The 18,588-nt window shown below is 54.5% G+C and overlaps 1 protein-coding gene across 1 annotated transcript in view; it reads left to right on the forward strand.

Annotated features, from left to right (window-relative positions):
• The first annotated feature begins 225 nt into the window (after window positions 1-225).
• The window catches only part of CACNA1I (calcium voltage-gated channel subunit alpha1 I), a 136,920-nt gene continuing 118,557 nt past the window's right edge, over window positions 226-18,588 (forward strand). The window contains 1 exon segment of the mRNA XM_042993317.1: window positions 226-293. The gene's annotated coding sequence lies outside the window, so the exon portion shown is untranslated.

The following is an 18,588-nucleotide window of genomic DNA, read 5'->3' on the forward strand; positions in this document are numbered from 1 at the left end:
CTCCATCAGCCAGTCCTGGAGGGAGAGAACATCTAAACGGATGTTAATGCCAACAAACACTATGTCAAGGTGCTGTTCTAAGTGCTTTACCTTTAACTCATTTCCCTCCCACTGTCCACGACTGACTCAGTGGTAGGAGCAACTGTTTCCCCTGTTTTACAGGTGAGGAAACAGTGGCACAGAGGGGCCGCAGAAGCTGTCCAGGTCTCACGTGTTGATGTCTGAGCTGGGAATCAAGATTCAGAGCCTGGCCTGAGTGTGTGCCACAGCCCTGCACCAGCCACCCCTGGGGAGTAAGTGCTGTGGTGCTGGGGGCCTGGGGGTGGATTTGGGGGGGTGGCTGACGAGCCCACAGGATCAAGAAGTCTCTGGAGAAGAGGAGCTATTCATGTGGGAGGGGAGAGTCCCCGGCAGGAGGACCCCTTAGGGTACATTCTCTGGGACAGGAGTGCCCCCAGAGGAGTGACCGGGGAAGGGTGGTCTAATTGACATCAGACTCCATGAATTTGCCTTAAGGACCGTGGGGGGTCATGGAGCCCAGTTACACTGTCAGACAGGCTTTCTTTTCTGCTTCTAAAATAGGTAGATTGTTTTCTTATGTTTATGTTTATTGTCTGTTTCCCCACCTACGCCCCACAGTAAGCTCCACAAGGGCAGGAATCTTTGTTTTGTTCATGGTTATGGCTCTAGCTCCTGGAACATACAGTAAGCACTCCATAAATGAACGAATCAGATGGATGAGGGTTGAGTGTGGGATGCCTGTGGGAGGCTAGGTAGAGATGAGTAGATGATTGCGGGATGTGTGAGTCTGTCTCTCAGGAGGGCAAAGAACCAAGCTCTGTCGTATTCCTTTCTTCCTCCCAATCTGGGACAGTCAGCACACGGTCCCCGGGGTGGAGGAGTTCTGTGTATTCCAATGTCCCAGCGAACAGGGAGGGGCGCTACAGGCCAGGCCGGTGGTTTCCTATAGCGCCCTCGGTTCAGCGGGCTCTGGAGGGGCCAGACGGCCTCTTTGGCCACTAGGTGGCGCCGCAGGACAGCTTTCTTGCACCACGCGACTCCCGGCGATCCCGGCTGCTGCCGTCCAGGTTCGGGTTTCGGGGTGGGAGTGTGGGGTCGGGGCATCCTTCGGCCTCAGCTGGTTCTTTGCAGCCAGGACCACATGGCTGCGGCTTCCTGCTGCCTCTGACTCGCGGCCTTCCGAGGCCAGGCTAGACACCCCTCGTGGGCCTGCTGAGGCCGCCATCACACGCCCCGCCCCGGTTGGCGGATGGGGAGGGGTTGGGGAGGATGAGACCTAGCTCCGAAAAGGGGTGTCTAAATGGCAGCAGGTGGGCTCTCACTGTTAGGAAGGCTGCAGTCACCCTAGGTAGTCCCTTAAAGGAGAGTGCCTCAGTTTCCTTATCTGTTAAATGGGGTTTAGCCCCTAATATGGTGGGAGTGAGGAGGAACTGGTAAATTAATACAGGTAAAACACCCAGAGCTGGGACTGGAGGTCAGCACCCAGGCTCTGTTTGGGGGGGATATTACAGACATGCACTCCCATTCTGGGCGGGAAGGAGGTGCCCAGGAGGTTGCTGCCTTCCCGTGCCCGACCCTGTCTCCTTCCTCGCCTTCCTGGAACCAGCTTAACCCCACCAGGCCTCAGGGGGACCAAACGCTCAGAGGGAGGTAAGGTGTTCTGCAAGGTCACACGGCATTTCAAGAGCAGAAGCAGGACTAGAACCCAGGTCTCTGAATGCTGAGGAAGAGTGTGTGTGAGTATGTAGGAGTGTGAGTGTGTGTAAGTTTGAGTGTGTGTGTTGGGGGGCCCCTGGCATCTTGGGCTTTGCTTTTGCTTCTTTCTTTCCATCTTCCTTCAGGCTCTATGTGTCTCTGTCTCCTTGCCCTGGTCTTTGGTTCTCGTCTTTCTCTCTGTGCCCCCGCCCTCTCTGTCTCAAAGTCCTGTCTCTTTCCATCTCTTCCTCCGTCACCCCCCCCCCCCCCCAGCCCCCAAGCTCCTGGCCTCTCTCCACCTTCAAATTGAAAACCCAAATGGAATTTCCAATTGCCTTTTCCGAGTGGTGATTGCCAGTCTCTGTGTGTCCAGCCCTCCCTTCTCTGTGCTGCCTGCCCAGAGTTGTTGCTGTCCCTCCTCTCACCTCTGCCTCCCGACTCCTGCCCTCGGTGGCTTTGAAGTGTGTTTACCTGAGAGCTCCAGAGAGAATCCATTTCTGCCCTGTCTGGTTTTCGGTTGATGTGTGAGGGGGCTGCTTTCAGCTTCTGGTCTCCTCTGTCCCTCTCAGAGTCTCTCGGGCTTTCTTTTCTAAAAGGTGATAGCTTTGTCTCATTCCCTCCTGACCACGCTGTCATCAGGCAGTCACTCCTCTTCAGTTTCCCAGATCAAGGGCAGAGCTTGGGGGAGGGGCGTCCCCAGGGGTCGGAGGCAGACACAGATGCTCCAGGTTCCACAGACTGGACTCACACGACTGTGTGCCTCCGAGCAAGCTACCTTCCTTCTCTGGGCCTGTTGCTTCCTCTGTGGATTGGGCTTTGAGAAGTATTGTCCAGCCCGCCTCCCAGGGCTGAGAGTGGCGAGGGCTTCAGAGCTTCCCGGTTCCTGGGTCCTGAGGTCTGGAGGGAGCTTGAGTTTGGGAGCCAGGCTGTGCAGATTCAAATTCTGGCTTTCCCACTCACTAGCTGTGTGACCTTGTGTAAGTCGCTTAACCTCTCTGTGCTTCGGTTTCCTCATCTGTGAATTGATTATAATAAGGGTCCCTACCTTGTAAGTACGGTTGCAGTGAGGACTGAGTGCAAAGAGCTTAGGAAGGAAAACTGGGCACAGAGTAAGTGCCATATGTTTGTAAATAAATGATGGCCCTAGGTGCCAGCAGGGTGCTTGTGGGACCTGTGCCCACATCTGTGTGTAGGGCCTGCACGTGTATGTAGCCACCCGACCTCTGTGCTCTTGTGATCAGCACAAGGGGAGGTTTGAAGCTACACAGAGTGATGCTCAAGAGCCCGGAGCCTGCAGGTCTGAGTTCAAATGCAACCTTTGTCACTTACCAGTGTGTGGCCTGAGGAGGCCACGTCACTTCTCTGAGCTTCGTGGGGTTTTTTAGGGGGACTGATGCTACCTCCCTCACAGGTCTGTTGAACCTAGCAGCCTGGCGGTGTGCAGACAGGGAGGTGGTTCCTGGTGAGGGGCTGGGTGATGTTCACACATTCGTTTTACACTCTTAGCAAATGCCGCTTGAGGGCCTGTGTTTATGACCCCAAGGTTTTCAGGGTTCAGGGTGGTGGCCCAGATACAGGCCCCAGGGACAGCAGCCCCATCCCGGGGTCCAGGCAGAGGCAGAGTGGATTCTTTTCAGTGATTTGAAAATATGAAATTTTTGGCACGACTGATTTTAAGAACTTAGTAGAGGGGCGCCTGGGTGGCTCAGCCGGTTAAGCGTCTGACTTTGGCTCAGGTCACGACCTCGCGGTTTGTGGGTTCGAGCCCACGCGTCGAGCTCTGTGCTGACACCTCAGAGCCTGGAGCCTGCTTCGGATTCTGTGTCTCCCTCTCCCTCTGTCCCTCCCCCGCTCACACTCTGTCTCTCTCTCTCAAAAATAAATAATAAAACATTAAAAGGGAAAAAACAAAGTTACAGGGAGAGGAAGGGATGAGCTTGGAAGACTCAGGGGAGGGCTTGGGTGGCTCTCACCAAGCCGACACCCCTCCCCTGGCCAACTTGTACGCTGAGAACTCCCTAGCAGAGAGAGAGTCAGATGGTGGGGAGTCCCAGAGGCAGAATGAATGGAGCCCAGACTCTTGGGACTTGGCCGTACCGTGAGACCTTGAGTAAGTCCCCGCTCTGCTGGGGGGGCGGGGCTTAGGGTCCCCCGGTGCACAGTGGGTAAATAGTGGGAGGGAGTGTCGGGGCAGGGCTTGGGGGGGGTGGTTTCTGGCTCCCCAGGGAATGGGGAGGGTTTGGTCCTTTCCAGCCTCAGCTTTTTAATTCTAATTACATCTCCATTAAAATGCAAATTTCTAGGAAACACAGGATTGGAAGCCCTGTTGTCATGGCAACTGGAGACTGGTGGGGGGGGGGAACTGGTCTCCATCTCCAGATCCTTCCTGACCTAGCTGGTACCTGCCCGGAGGCCCCCCTCCTCTCCCTCTCAAACTCAGCATCTCACGCACAGCTTGAGGGTCTCCTATGCTGAGGCTAGGTCTTCATGGTAGAGGAGCTGGGTAACTGCATGAATCATTTCCCTTTCTTGGCCTCAGTTTCCCCATCTGTGAATTGGGTATACCATTATAGGCTTCTCTTGCAGGGTGAATCCTGGGGATTGAGTAAATTACTGTGTAGGAGGACATCAGGGAAAGGGGTCTGCCCTCCGGATGCAGTTCCAGGGTACTTGATGAAGGTACTGGACCCCTCCCCGTGTGGCTCTAGGTGTGCCCTGCCCTGGAGTTCTAGCGTCTGCTCCGTCCGTGAACAAGGAGCCCAAAGATGGTGTGGGGTGACCTTCAAGTGCTGTCCAGGCTCAGTTCTTCAGGCTGATGCTGCCCTGATACTAATCCTGTAGCCATGTGACTTGATGCTGTTCTTTTCTTCCAAGGGAGACAGGATACCTAAACAGTGAGGGGTGTGTGTGGGTCTTTCTGCCCTGACTGAATCTGAAAATAAGGGACAATGAAGAAGGGAAGGAAAAGAGAGCTGGCAAAAGAAGCAGGAAGGGACGAATGTGTGGGGGAGGAAGGTGTTTCTCTTTTTGCCTCTGCTGCTAAGAAGCTCAGATCGCAGTGTGTGATTATTGCCTTGCTGCGATGTTATTTGTCACATTATCGTCTTATGCTGCTGTATTATTCAACTGTAATAAGTGTTCGTTTTCACTTTCTAGTACGTTTAGCTCCTTTCCGTTCCCTAAATTATTTCTGATCTCTTATTGTACTTTTTAAGAAATCCTCTTTAGAAATAGCTGGGAATATAAATTATAAATGAACAATTATGACAGAGAGACAGAGAACGAGCATGGGTTGTTCTGCACAGCCTTTCAGTCCCTAACCCTCTGGGTGATTGCGGCCTTATGCTAAGTGCCAGGAGGGGAGGGCTGGGAGTGGTGAGGGGTCTGATGACTGAGTTTGAGGTCTTCGCACGAGGGCGGGGATAACCCGCCCCAGCAAGAACAAAGGTGGGGCTGAAGGGGATGATCTTGGCGGGGCCAGTTGTTGAACAACATGGCGGCTCAGCTCCCAGAAGAGGCCAGAGAAGGTGCATTAATTCTCTTACGGATCATGACAGGAGAGTGCCGTGTGTTTACACCATGTCCCCCGCTTCTGCCGTGGCTTCTCTTGCAATTAGGCAGGGCCAGTTCTGGCTGATGAAATGTTGGTGGAGGGGATGACGCCCCTCTGGGCCTGGCTTGGCTCTCGAAGGCATCCCTTGCGGTCTCCAGCTCATTTTTCTTGCTCCCACCACCTTGGTACAGTGTGCTGTGGGTGGCAGGGCAATATCCAGTTGGACTATGGCACATATAAGCAATAAACCATCGTGCTGTTAAAGTTCTGAGATCGCGCGGGATCTATTTGTTATGGTAGCATGGTCTAGGATACCCTGACGAATACAGCTCTTGGTTCCTCTCCTAAGAGTTCCCCCAGGACCTCCCAGGAGGTTGAGCTGAGGCTCTGGGATGACCTGTGTCTGTAAGGGGCGGGCATGGACGCAGAATCAGGAAGAGGAGGCTTTGTCATGGCTTCAGGGTCCTGTGTCTGCTCCCTCGTGAAAACCCCAGGCGGTCCCTGAGGTCTAGGCTTAAAGAATGAAGAGGACCTTGGGGCCTGGGCCTTGGCCCCTCTACTTCCAAGGCCACGAGCTTGAGGCCTGTGGGTGTGCTGAGGCTTTGGCCAGGTTCCTGGGGCTTCGTCAACCACAGAGGAGGAAACCTGAGGGTCCCAAGATGATTTGGGGGGGGGGGGCAGAGAGAAAAGCAAGGGTCAGAGGCTGGGGCTTTCTTCCCACCTCTGCTGTCCTTGCTGGCCGCCCAGGACAGTCAGCCCCTTTTAAGCCTCCTTTGCCAACCCAGAGAAAGCATGAAAATGTCCGAATCTGTTTAGCCCACACAGGTGGAGTTGAGGGTGCAGGGGGACAGGGGCTGGGCAGGTGGTAGTCACTTCTCTGGATCTCAGCCCCTAACTGGTGTGTCCTGAGAGGCCACATCTGGGTGAGGAGCCCTGGACCAGGAGTCAGCATGCAGTCAGAGGGGGATGGCAGGATGTCAGAGGAGGAAGCAAAGTTAGAGACTGTACTCAAGACGGGCCAGGTTGGTCCATCCCACCCCAGCCGGTCCAGCCCAGCCGGTGCTCCCCGAGTCTTTGCCCTGTACCTGCCCTGTGCTGGTCTTTAGAGACACAGAGAAGCATTCCTCTGTCCCCACCATCAGGGAGTCTGGTGGGAAGCCTGGCCAACAGTGACCCCTGAGTTGGTGTGATGAGGGCTGGCAGGCAGGAGGAAGAGAGGAGGGGAAGGAGGAGGGCAGGACTGGCTACATCTTCGTGGAGCCCAGTGCAAAATAAAAATGAGGGGCCTCTCGTTCAGAAGTTATTAAGACAATAACAGCCAAGCAGTAAACCAAGCAATGCAGCCTTTCTGTGTGCGGGAGGGTCGGAGGGGGACTCTGTGTGACTGCACCAGTCACGCCCCGGTGATGCTGTCCTGCCCGACGGCATGGGGAGCCTTGGGCCTTCAGCTTGGCTGGACAACCCCCACCCCACCCCAGTTACCATGGTGGCTTCCAGCTCCGCCTGTGGGGCCACATGGTCTGCTTCAGAGCCAGCTGGGACTAGAGGCCAGAGACTTGCCCTTGCCTGTGCCTCAGTTTCCTCATCTGCAAAATGGACAGCATAACAGCACCCACCTTCAAGGATTGTTGTGGGGATTCTGTGGGCCGATGCTCTGGTTAGGTCTGGAGTCTTGGGCCTGGGGCAGTAATCACTCCACAGATGTAAGTTACAGCCACCACCCCTCCCCCTCCTTCCTTGCTGCTTTTCTCCACAGCACTTCGCACTTTCTGGCTACCGAATGTTTTACTTCTTATTCTTATTTGTCTTCTTAATCACAGTGTAGGGACTGCAGGGCTTCTATATACCCTGTTCTCACCTATAGCTGCAGAGCCTCCAATGGTTTCCGCCACTTAGCAGGTACGAGCCGGATGTTTGTTGAATGAATGAGTGAATGTCAAACCATTTGTTTAGGTAAATAGTCATTACTGAGCACCCACTCCGTGCCAAAGATCTTCAGGGAATTCAGCCTGGGCGAGGTTTGAGGCACAAAGCGGAGCAGCAGGGTGGCAGTGTGTGTGAGAGGTCGGAAAGCCTGCAGGGGCATGTGGGGGAGCCGACTCAAGGTGGCCACAGACACCAGGACAGGAAGAGGGACTGAAAGGCTCCGTCTCAGTTGTCTGGCTGTAACCTGTCCCGGGGAGCTTGCTCTTTAGTGGGAAGAGTGTTCCCTAGCAAGATAGCCCTCAGATTTGAGAAGTTCTCCCTGAAGCTGGGTTGTCTGCCAGATTCTGTGCTCGAGTTCACATCCCCGGAATTGCCCAGAGGGAGGCACAGCCTGGTCTGAGGACAGTGGACCTTGGCAGCCTCGCGCCAAGAAGGAGTCCTAGAACGGCGCCCCCCCGCCCCCTTGCTGGGGCGCTGGCAGGGTGGACACCAGCAGGAGATGTCCTAATGCATCCTGGCAGCTGGACTCAACTCCTTTCCTGAGCAACAGGCACGAGGAGGACTGACTGGTGAATCCACTCGCCATGGTTGAGCCATCCGAGACTGTCTAGCTTCCCTGTGAGCTCAGAGCTCCCCAGGCTCTCCATGGCCTCCTGGGCACTTCCTCCTACTCTTGAATGTCCCACAGACCTCTCAGCCTCCACCTGTCCCAAATGGAGCTTGCTCTCCTCCCCCAAATCTGCTCCTTCTCCCCTTTCTTCTGTCTCACCCCAGCAGGAAACTGGGGTGCCATCCTCCCCTTTTCCTGTAACCTACATGAGAGGAGTCATCTGTCCTATAGATTCAAACTTCGAAATCACTCTCAGACTCTCCCACCTCTCCACCCCCAGGACCACGCTCCCAGTCCTCCCCAACACCGCCTCCCCTCTGCCACCAGGCTCACCTCCTTCAGATGCGTCCTAGGTCCTAGCGGCAGGAGTTGCTGGGAGGCCCAGTTGGGGAGCAGACAGTGGAGGGTAGTTTTTCCTGCATAGCCGGTAGTCCACATGGGGCCTCCTCTGCCTGCCCCTGGGTTGGCAACAACCCTCCTTCCTCATACAGACCAATAGCGTGCTTGGAGCCCCATGGCTTCTGCACAGACAGGCTCACGGACCCCATCAGTCCTGGGAGTAGGGGGCTGGCCTGTGACTCCACCCTAGGTCTGGTCCCAGGATCACCCCTTTTTCTGACTCTGCCCTCCCTTCTCTGCCAGATGACCTCCTCCTGTGTCTCCCCAGGCCTGCTTGCTCCATTGCCTCCCACCTCTTCCCTGGTACTCCTTGGGGGAGGGAGCAGAATGTGGTGGTGAAGGGCATGACTCTGGAGCCAACTGCCTGGGTTCAGATCCTGGCCCCCTTCCCCCCTGTATGGGCTGTGTGAGCTTGGACAAGTTACTTAAACTCTCTGTGCCTTAGTTTCCTCATCATATGTGCTTTACGATAATGCCAACCCTGTATGTTGCTGTGAAGGTTAACTGAACACATTCTAAGTGCTTTATGAATGTAGCTATCATGTTTTTGGTGCCCGTTCATTTACAGAGTGCTTTTCCAGTTGGCATCTGGTCCTCACACTTAATCTGTGACACAGGTGTCAGACCCATTTGAGAAATATGGAAAATGGGATCCCTACTTACACAGTGCAGTGGAGAGGCTGGGACTTGGGGGTCAGACCTGGCTGTGAGTTCAAGCCATGTCATTTCCTCTGTGTTTTGGGTGGGGGGCTACTCTTTTTGACCCTGTTTCCTGACCTTTATTATTATTATTTTTTTAATATTTATTTTTGAGAGAGAGAGACAGACAGACAGACTATGAGTGGGGGAGGGGCAGAGAGAGAGGGTGACAGAGAATCTGAAGCAGGCTCCAGGCTCGGAGCTGTCAGCATAGAGCCCAACATGGGGCTCGAGCCCATGAACCGTGAGATCACGACCTGAGCCAAAATTGGACACTTAACCGACTGAGCTACCCAGGCACCCCATGTTTCCTGATCTTCAGATTCAGGGTTATAAGCCTTACGTTGCAGGATTTTGAGAACCTACTCCTTCCTCCCGGCATGACCTTTGGCCAGGTTACTTGTCTCTCAGTGCCTTAGTCTCTGCATCTGGAAAATGGGTCTAGAGCTGTTGGGAAAATGAAACAAGTTAATGTGTAAAAGTGCTTAGAAGAGCACCTAGCATATAACAGAGACTCTGTGTTTGCTACTGGTACGATGATTATTATTCGTTGAGGAAATTTGCACATATGCAGAAGATTTCCCAAACATTTCCAGAAGTTTCATCCCTGGCGTGTCAGCATTCTTGGATTAGACACCCCCTAGGGTTCTTTGTCAGAGGTATGTGTGTGTGCATGCGTGCATGTGTGTGTGTGTGTGTGTGTGTTAGAGACCCCTATGGGGTTGGGGCTTGTGGGCAGGAGCTTTAAGCCAGACAGAGCACTATTGAGTCCTGGTCATCCCTCTTATCTACGTTGTGGCCTTGAGCAAGTCATTTCCTCTCCTTTGAACCTTTATTTCCTCTTTCGCAAAATGCAGAAGGTAAAACTGTGAGCTTAAAGTTAAGTCAGATAAAGTGTCTGACAAGAAAAGACCCTCAAGAGATGATCACAATAATTATGATACTCCAGTACATGGCAATCCAGAACCAACTCCCTGGCTCTGTGTATGAGGACTGTCTTTTAAAGTACCCGGGCAGGGGGCTTTCCCCTCTGCCCCTTGCTTCCTCCAGGGAAGTTGCCTGACCTCTGCCCAGCATACTGCTTGTCCTAAAGCCCAAGTGTGAAGGATTCTCTGCATGGAAAGTAGGGGGCACATACAGTCCCAAAGGAAAATGGGACCCTGGCTTCTCCTTCTTCTTTCTCTGAAACAGGAAAGGAAATCCTCCCTCCCTCTTGGGAATTACTGAACATTTCCTCAAGACTCCAGCTCAGATCTCCTCAGAGACTCAAATGAATTAAAGATGTAATTAAATTAGGAATTGTTCATTATTTGAAGGCTGGGATCCTCTAGGAGGTGGGGTGATGGAGGAGGGGAGGCGGGGCCATCTTTCTGCCAGGGCCCAAAGATTCTCTCCTGAGGGGTGTGTGTGGCCAAGGCGGGGCCTGGAGGCCCAGGAGAGAGAGCTGGCCTCTTCCCCCTTGTTCCGACTCAGAAGGAGTTCCCTACAGTCCCAGTAAGCTTCAGGATGTCCCCTGTCTCTTTGGACAACCTAGCACAGAGGTCGTCTTTCAGCCTCAGGGTTCCTCTTCCTCTTTCAGCCTCAGTGTTCTCATCTGCAAAATGAAGCCAAGTGGGAAGGGAAGATTTTATTAAACTGTCTTTAAGGCTGCTTTAGGTAGTAAGTTTCTATCTAAGAAATTGGAGCCCTCTCCCTTTGAAGACCTGCACCACACTGCTTGCTCACAGAGTAATTGTGCAGCCCTCCCCACCAGTCCTAGGGTATTTAGCCAGAAATTTCTTAGGCTCAGCTCCCTCATATAGAAGGAAAGGGAACAAAGTAAATGGGTATGACAGTCTCTGGGGAGCTAGCTGCTGGGGATACTGCGATGAGTGTGATACTTCCTGCCCTCTAGTATCCAGTGGGGAGGCAGAGGAGTTGGGTCTACAAGGAGAAAGTGGGGGAAAGAAAGGCACTCCAGGTGGGGGGAAAGAGCATGTGCAAAGGCTTAGAGGCAGGAGACAGTGTTGGGATGGGGCAAGTGTAACTGGAACATTGGGGGTGGGGCAGGTGTGTGCCAGGGAACTAGGCTCCTTGCCTGGCATGTGATGGGGAGGGAGAGGGTTAGAGCTCTTCTATGTTCCCAGAGGAAAACAAAAATTTCAACATTGTCAGAAATGTGATGTAGCTGTGAGGAGTCCATGAAACGTCCAGGCACCTTGGGAAACGGAAGTCACAGCCGTTTGTTCTGACAGTGTGAAAACTCACAGCCTTTTCACTAAGACGGATAATGAAAACACAGGAAAACTAGAAATGCTTTGGTTCAACTCTGCTGAGGATGTGACTCCCAGCCTGCCCAGTTTCCGCCCTCTGGCCTGGATTCGTTTGTGCGTGTCAACACTTGCCCAGACTTGCAGACATCTCACTCCGCCTCGGTTCCTCGTTTTGTCAGCCATCTTCGCTTCCAGTGTTCTTGGTCACTGTGGTTATTTGAGAATGATGTCAAAGAAGAAATCGCTCTCCCTCCCTGAAAACCTCTGGCGGGGGCCACTTCTCTCACAGTCCCTTCTCCCCTTCCTGTCCACCATCACCTCCCCCTCCAACCCTACAGGGCAGCTGGGAGAAGTCTGGGTGGGAGTGGACACAATCCAGGCTGGGGGAGAGGAGATGGGAGGTTCAGCACCGCGGACAGCGACACATGACAGGCGCAGTAGGAGGTGACTCTTCTGGCTTTTGACGGGGCTGGGTGGGTGGCCTTGAATGCTGACTCAGAAGGTCGGGTGCAGGGAGCTAGGTTGGGGGGCTGATGTTGTCAGAGTAGCTCCCTTCGTGCCCAGAGATTATTTTTCCAAAGGAACTCTCTCTCTCCTTTGTTCCCCAAAGCCTTGACCACCCTGTTCCCAGTCCTCCCCCAGCGCACACACCAGGTTCCATTTCTTCCTTGCCCTGCAGGTCTTGGGTGTGCTCTCCCTCCCTCCCTGCCCCACTCTCCTCCAGCCCCCAGCCTGCCTGTCCCTGGGCACTCAGCCCCACCACCCCAGGCCCTCACCCCTGACTCCTGGGGGAGTTTCTGGCCTGGCAGTCACAGGAGGATCTGGTGTGGCTCATCTACTGGCACACTGTGTGACCTTGGGCAAGTGTTCCCGCCCCTCCCACCTGACCTCCTGGCTTCAGAAAGGGGCTGTTTGGACCATGTCATTTCTGAGCTTGGAGCCAAACCCCATGGTCAGCTCTTGGCAGCCACTACCCTGGTGGGGAGAGCTGTAGGCAAGGGCAGGATGCAGGATGTGTGCTGGCTGCTGCAGGAGAACACAGACAGGACCAGGCTGGCTTGGGAGAGGGAGGGGGGGGGGCTCCAATGGTGTTTGTGTGTGTGCTGGGGAGGGGAGGCGAGGGCGGAGGGAGAAACGCAGAGGAGCTGCTGGACTAGAACAGAAGAACCCCTTAGCCTGTATATTTAGCTCATCGAGGTATATAAACAGAAACCTGGAGCGGACTCAATGCTCCCCCCCAAGCGTGAGTCATCAGTGCTGCTGCAGCTAAAGTTAGGCTCCAATCACAGGCTCTCTCCCCTCTCCCCTCTCCCCCTCCCCTCCCCCTCTCCCGGCCCTTCTCCCCCTCCCCTCTCCCCTCCCTTCCTCACTCCATCCCCTTACTGCCTCCTTATCTCCTTATCACTTCTTCCCACCTCTCCCCTCTCCCCTCCCACCTTTCTCCCTAAGTCTTTCCTGGATGCTCTAAACTCCATTTCTCCCTGATCTGCCCTTCCCCTTGTGTGCTCTCCCTCTTTTCCTTGATTTCCGCCCCCATTTGTATTCTTCTCCTCTTTCTTTTTCCTCTGTCTCTCTCACTCTTCAGTGTGTCCTTCCCTCTCCCTGAGTGCATTTGGGAAAAGGGTGTCTTTGAACTTGCACTTGTGTTTGTTTGAACCTAGCGATAACAACATGCATGTGTCTGTATGTACTTGAGAGGGGGTGTGCCTGTGTCTGTGTGAATTTGTGTCTTGGTGTGAGGGTGTATTTAACAAAAATGATATCTGTTTGGGTGTACGTGTGAGGGTGTCTGTGGTGTTTGTGAATCTGTGTGAATGTGTCATTTTGTGTCTGTGTGAGCGCATACATGGGAATGTGAGGACTGTGTGTCTGTGTCTCTCTGTGTTTCTTCTCTTTTGGGGGAAGGGCAGCTCTGTGCCCCAGAAGTAAATACTCTGGGTTAAGCAGTGGAGAACCCCTTCCTCAGTTTCCTCCGGGGGTTTGGCAGGCAGGGGGATCTCTGGCCCCTAGAGACTGCTAGCAAGGCAGCTGCAAGCTGCAGGCTATCTAGAGAGTGGACCCAAGCTTGGCTCTTGGGCCCTGCCGCTTTCTGCTGTGTGACCTTGGGCCAGTCTCTCGGTCTCTCTGGGCCATGCTTCTGCATCTGCCAGAGGAGCCTGATGACCCTGCTCACCTCGCGGGAGGGGGGGGGGGGGAGACAGGGAGCAAGGGAATTGTGTGCAGAGGCGCAGGTCGATACTGGTGAGGACATGGTGGTCAGACCCAAGGCCTCTCTGTTAGGTGTATGCTTTCCTGCCTCAGTGGGGCTGGTGCTGCGTCTCCAACTGTGTATTTATAATTTATACTGATGTTCAGGCAGAACTGGAGGCTGGATACCCCCCAATGGGAGTGTTCCCCCATCTTAATTAGTGGATGTCTGCTCCCACCTTCAAGACACATCTTGAAAGCTGCTCTCTGCAGGAAGCCTCCCCAGAACTCTGCTGAGGTGTGGATTTGCCTCCTCCATTCCTCTGGGGGTCTAACACCCTCACCGTGGTCTGTGTCTCTGCCTTCAACATGGGGATTCCTGGAAAGAATACATAAGGGGATAGTGCGTGTGTGAGTGTGTGCGCCCCGGGGACGGTGCAGGAGAGGAAGGATGAGAGATGGAGAGCAGGGGAGGAGCGAGGTGCCAAGAGCTTGGGCTGTTTTAGCCCAGGTTCTGCTCTCCCAGAATGGACAAGTGTCTGGGCCGTCAGCTGAGGCGGTGGGCCCAGACTTTGCATCAGGGACCAAGGAATGGGCTGAGAAAGCATCAGTCCTTTGGCCCCAGGGTGGGTGGGGACTGATGAACAGCACCGCTCTTGGTATGTTCTCTATCAGGGCAGTCAGGGTGATCTGCTCCTCTTCAGATGACCCAACATCCTCGTTCTCCATCAGTCTCCCCTGCTTTATTTTTCTGTATAGATTGATCATCATCTGACGTCCTATGTTTTTCCTGTATTTATCTTATGTATTTTCTGACTCACCCACTCCAGTGTAAGCTCCATGAGGGCAAGGGCTTCATTTTATGTACAGCTGTACCCCCAGGGCCTAGAACTGTGCCTGACACACAGTTGGACACTCAGAAGGAGCTGCTGAAGAGACAAAGATGGCCTGTCATATCCTCCTATGTGATCATCATTCATTCATTCATTCGTTCGTTCGTTTGTTCATTCATTCTCTTAGCAGACCTCTGATACTTAACACTGTGCCCCACTCTTTGCCCGGCTCCCAGCCTGGCAGGGGCAGAACAGAGAGGTAGCCCATCAAGACTGGGTGGGAGTGGGGGACCCCTGACCCGGCCTAGTGTGATCCCAGAAGAGGAGATGTCTGAGCTGGGCTTGAGGATTCGGAGGCGCTCTTTAGGTGGAGACATTTGATTATGGCTCTTTCTACCACCCCCTGCCCCTTCCCTGCCCTAGGACTACTGCCAAACAGAGGGCAGGGCTGGGGATTATTCTCTAAAAGCCAGAGTTGGCGAAGGCACAGAGTAGGCCTCACAGCTGGGGAACTAGCTCTGTGGTCCTTCCTGGGGGTCTGGGAGGGGGTGGATTCCACTTTTAACAAAGATCAAACCCTGAAAGGGACTATAGCCCTGATGGTGGAATTTCAGGGCCTCTGGGAGGCTGAGGAGCACCCCCCCCGCCCCTGGGCAAAGCCAGCCTGCTCCCTAAAATGCCACCAGGGGTCAGAAGGTTGTAGGGCAGGGGCCAAAGCCACCCTGGGCCGGCCTCTCCGGCCCAGAGCCAGCTCCCACCTGCACAACCCCCACTCATCTCTCCTTGATGGTGACATTGAAGGCGACTTCCTGAGGCTGGACTGCTGGGGCGCCTGCCTTTGTCCAGTCGAGGATAAAAGGAAGAGTTGCCTCCTCTATTATTCTTTCTCCAAGCAGCAGGAGCTGCAGAGAGGGAGAGGGCGTGAGAGCACACGCGCACGTGCATGTGTGAGAGCACACGCGCACAGAGCCTGAGGACAGGGAGCAGGACAAACAGACAGAAAGGGAGCCAGACACACCAGGAGACAGGGAGTCACAGAGAGGAGAAATGAGAGCGAGGAGGGGGACAGAGGAAGAGAGATGGAGACAGTCAGAGAAAGGGGAAGACAGAGAAACAGCCAAGGAGGAAGGGAGCTGCCAGGAGAACCAGGAAGAAGGAGAAAGACACCCACAGAGGTAGAGGGCAGGGATGCCCCCCAGCTGTGCTGATTTCTCTCCATTCCTCCCCTCCCTCACCCCTCCCTTCGGCGTCCTTCGCATCTCTGCCCCTGTCCTCTGTCTCCAGCTTCCACACCTCCCTGATTCGCCATCTCTCCCTCTCCGTGCCTGTCTCATCCCCACTGCACCTTCTGCCTTCCCAGGCTGGGGAGTTTCTGGGAGCCAGGCTGGGGGAGATATCAGGCACCACCGTCCACCCAGGGAAGGACCAGAAACCAGGACCCTCCCTCCCTCCCTCCTTAAGCTTCCAGTCCTGCTCCTCTGCCCTCTGAAACATCCCTCAAAATCTGTCTCGTCCCTCCTGTGAGCAATACGGGCCAGGCTGGTGCAGGCCTCGGGGCCTCATCTTGCCCTCCGCATTCAGCTCACACAGCACCCAGCAGGGCCTCCCCAAACCCGACCTTGCCCCTCCCCACCCACACCTCCCTCAGCCTGGCATTCAGAGGCTGGGACTTCCTGTTGTTCCCACACAAGCCTTGCACCTTCATACCCCCAGGCCTTTGCTCCTGCTGTCACCCCTGCCTGGAATGACCTTCCTGCCATGCTTTGGCAGAAAAGCTCTTACCTGCGCACTCCCCAAGTCCCTCCAAGCCTTCACACATCAAGTTCACAAGGGCTACCGTGTGAAGCCTTCTCCCAGGAGCGATGGTTTCCTCTTCTACTCCACTTACCCTGGCTGTCTGAACATGGCTGTCCCCCACCGGGCTGGGTTTTGTCATCGCTGTATATCTAGCCCCTGGCGCATAGTAGGTGGTCAATAAGTATCACTGAGTAACCACCCGGGGTAACCGATGGCATGCCGCATCGCCTCTCAGGACCTCAGTTTCATCAGTAAGATGGATCTGGAAATGGACCACTGGCTCAGACCACTGGCTTTCAAGAAGTGCACTCAGCAAATATTGCACACCTACTGCATGCCGGGTTGTGCCTGCCGGATGTTGTGAGGCAGGAAGGAGATGATGTGCCACTGGTCAAGCACCAGTCGGGTGTGAGGGGGGCTTCTGGTGCCTCTGTCTGGGGTTGGGTGTGGTCAGTTCCCTGCTGCTCCTCCGTCTGCCTTCGCGCTGGAATAAACCCACTGCCGCCGCGTCCTCACCCTTGCTGGCTGTAGGCTGCTGCGGTGTCGAGTCCTTTCCAGATGCACTCGGACTTGATTCTTCAAACCCCATCCAGAAGCTTCTAGGGTGTCAGTGGCCGCCTTTGGCTGAGAGTCAGGGACTTGCCGCCCGGCAGGAACCTGAGGATCCTGTAATCTGTCCCTTCTCCCTCTGTCTCCAGCCTCCTTCCTGGGCAGGTGGGAGAAGGACCTCTGTCTCTGTCTCTGTCTCACACACACACACACACACACGCTCACCCTGGCGTGGAATCCTGCTTCTGCCGCTCATTAGCTGCGTGACCCTGGATAATTTACTTAATTTCTCCGGATTTGCGTTCTTCCATCTATAAAGTGAGCTTCATGATACCTCTCACCCAGAACTGTTGCCAGGGTTAAGTGGGCTAACGGAGTAAACGGGCACCTGTCAGTGGGGGAGGAGGGGTCCCCCTGCTCCTTATCTAGGTAAAACGCCACAACCTCACCCTTCCTGCCTGGGCAGGAGTCCTGTGGCCACAGTGACCCCAGGGAGGGTGGGGGATGCTAGCATCCTCCTGGTCCTCTCTGGCTTTGACCTCCCGCCAGCTTAGTCCAGTTGGGGGATGGATTGGCTGGTCCCGGGCCCGGTCGTCCATGTCAGCTCTGACTTGACATCCACGCACCAGACATGCACTTGCACGAGGCCCGTGTGCATCTAGCTGACTTTCCAGGAGACTTGCAGAGGGAGGGGAACCGGTGCCACAGCCACACAAGCTACTCACATCGGGTCCTCCATGACTCTCTGGGGGTGCTCCCCCTCCACGTGACCCTGTCTCCTCCGTTTTGCTGCCCCTCTTTTTCTCTCCCTTCACGCTCCACACTTTCTCTCTGAAACTTCCTCTACTGATCCAGCCTCAACCCCTAGACTGGGCTTGGAGGGCACCTTGGCCTCTCGGAACCCATTCCTCTGCATCCTCTTGGCCCACCCTCCAAATCCCTCCCTGTGTCACCCACAGCATTTCCAGACCTTTCATCGCATAACATGCTCTGGCCCTGGCAGAGGCCTGGTACCCAGTAGATGCTTAATGAAGGCTTTCGGGATGTTGAAGTTCATTTTCGGCCGTTGGTTTTTTCCTATCACAGTGGGCTGCTCCTGGGGCCTGATTCTTAGGTGTTCAGGATGCTGCTTGGCACTGAGAGCAGTCCCTTCCCATGCCCCAGGGGGAATGTGTTCTAAAGGGGGACAGGGCAGCCTATGTGAGGGTATCATGGGCCAGGTTCTGCTCTGGTAGGTGGGGGCCACTTTGCCAGTGTGGGATCCTGGAAACTTTAACTCTTAGAGTTTTTGAATCTCAGAATCCAGAATCCTAGTTAAGAGCACGGATTCCGGAGCCGGATGCCCTGAATTCAAATAGCAGCTTTGCCATTTATTAGCTGTGTGATCTTGAGCAAGTTACCTAACTTCTCTGTGCCAACGGCTCCTCCTCTGTAAAACGGTAGTGATGATTTACAAGATTGTGGAAAGGATTAAATGCGTTAATATTTGTCAAGGGCTTAAATGAGGGCCTGGCGCAGATAAACGCTTTGTGTTTGAGAAATAAATCAGTGTGGATTTCGAGGGTATTGGAATCTTTATCTCTGTGTGTTTAGGATCTTTAGTTCTGGAAGGGACTCCATCTCATGTCCGGGAGCAGGAATTCCGCCCCAGTTTCCTTCAGCCCCAGCTTGCTTATCCCCATTAATAGATTCTCCTTACCCTTCTAGCCACTTCAATTGCTAGAAAGTTCTCTAGGGGACAGGAGTGAGCCTGGGATGCTCTGGGAGTAGGGAGTGGGGGGCCTGGTTGGGCTTTGGTCCCGGGGGGAGTGGAGAGGGAGCCTGGGCCGGCTGTCAGCTCAGGCAGGTGTACCGAGGGGACTCCGGGCCAGGGTCCATCTCACTTACCTCCTGGTAGGCCCCCGTTCCCAGGGCATGGCAGGGCCTAATGACTGTGTGCGGCTGCTGCAGCCTTCTGCAAATACCAGGCACAATATAAATAGCAATAATGAATAAATGAAGCTCCCGCAGCCAGCGAGGGCCTCTGGGAGGGACTGCCGCAGCCTTGCCTCTTGCTGAGACCTGGAG

The sequence above is a fragment of the Panthera tigris genome, chromosome B4 (genome assembly GCF_018350195.1).
Source record: "Panthera tigris isolate Pti1 chromosome B4, P.tigris_Pti1_mat1.1, whole genome shotgun sequence".
Taxonomy (NCBI): Eukaryota; Metazoa; Chordata; class Mammalia; order Carnivora; family Felidae; genus Panthera; species Panthera tigris.